The following is a 1190-nucleotide window of genomic DNA, read 5'->3' on the forward strand; positions in this document are numbered from 1 at the left end:
AATGTGTCGCAGGGGAATACAGCGATGCCGGCACTGTGCGTGGGAGCGGACTGCTATCGCTTCTTCTGTTGGGGCTGTGGGTGTTCGCGGCTCTGTGAGGAGTGACTGGCTGCCGCGTGGAACACTTGCGACCTTCCGAGCACTGAATTACTTCCAAGAGCTAAATTTTTCGTCAAGCTAATTTTTATTTTCTTTTCTCTCTGTTTGCTTTTTTGCGTGTTTTGTTTTTACTTTTTTTTACCTTTAATTATTCTTTTCTCTCACTCCCCCATCTCTTCTTTTTGCTCTTCCCTCTTTAATTGTTTGTTGCTGCACTCTTCCTGCGAGGGGTGCCGTGTGTTTCCGCCCAACTGCTCCACTCGCACACCCACCGACACGCTCATGACGACGGCCCTGTGCGCCTCGCCTGCTGCACGCATGAGGAGGGGCCGCGACGAACGGCGCGCTGAGGGAGCCGTGACGTGTGGGCGTGCGACGAGGGCCTGTGGGGCGGAGCACACATTTCTTCCCTCTTGTTTTGTTTTCGTTGCGGCCAGGGCGGGCAGACACCCGCAGCGCCACACACACAGCCACACCCTGCCGCTGTGTTTTTCTTTAAGGATTTGTTTTGCTTCTCGTGTTTATTTCATTCGGTGGCGCACCCTTCGGTGTCGGCCTCGTGAGCATTTCTCTCCCCTCCGATGATTTCTTTTTCTTTTGCTGCGCTCACTCCCCCGATGGAGTGACGCGACTGCCGTCATGTCTGCGTGCTTCTCTCAGTCCCCACACACACGAGTGACTGTGCTCTGCGGGCCGCACTCACGCGCCGATGAGAGGGCTGAGGGGAGCAGCAACACGCAGATGACCCCATGAAATATAAACGATGTGCGGACACGGAGGGTCAGACGGTCGAAGCACACGCAACCATCTTTTTAATTTTCTTTTGTTGGCAAAATACATACAGACAGTTTGGTGTGGCCACACGGCAGCCAGGCGATTTTTTTCTTATTTTAAATTTGTGTGGAGCAGTAATGGACGATTTCTTTTTTATTTATAATTATTTTGTGTGATGGGGTTTATGTAAGACGAAGGGGGACGTTTTTTTGTTTTCAATAAATATTGTGTGGATTGCCGCTGCCTGGGCTGCAGTGCAGTCATGAGTTTGAGCGGTCTTCTTCTTGTTGTTTCCGTTATGCATCCCCGCTGTACAT

The 1190-nt window shown here is 51.4% G+C and overlaps 3 annotated features.

Annotated features, from left to right (window-relative positions):
* Positions 1–1190: a sequence feature (areas not merged during assembly with more than two copies in the genome that could not be assigned to a particular haplotype).
* Positions 183–296: a sequence feature (T-rich).
* Positions 1023–1043: a sequence feature (AT_rich).

Source organism: Trypanosoma cruzi, genomic scaffold (assembly GCF_000209065.1).
Source record: "Trypanosoma cruzi strain CL Brener 1047053517045 genomic scaffold, whole genome shotgun sequence".
Taxonomy (NCBI): Eukaryota; Euglenozoa; class Kinetoplastea; order Trypanosomatida; family Trypanosomatidae; genus Trypanosoma; species Trypanosoma cruzi.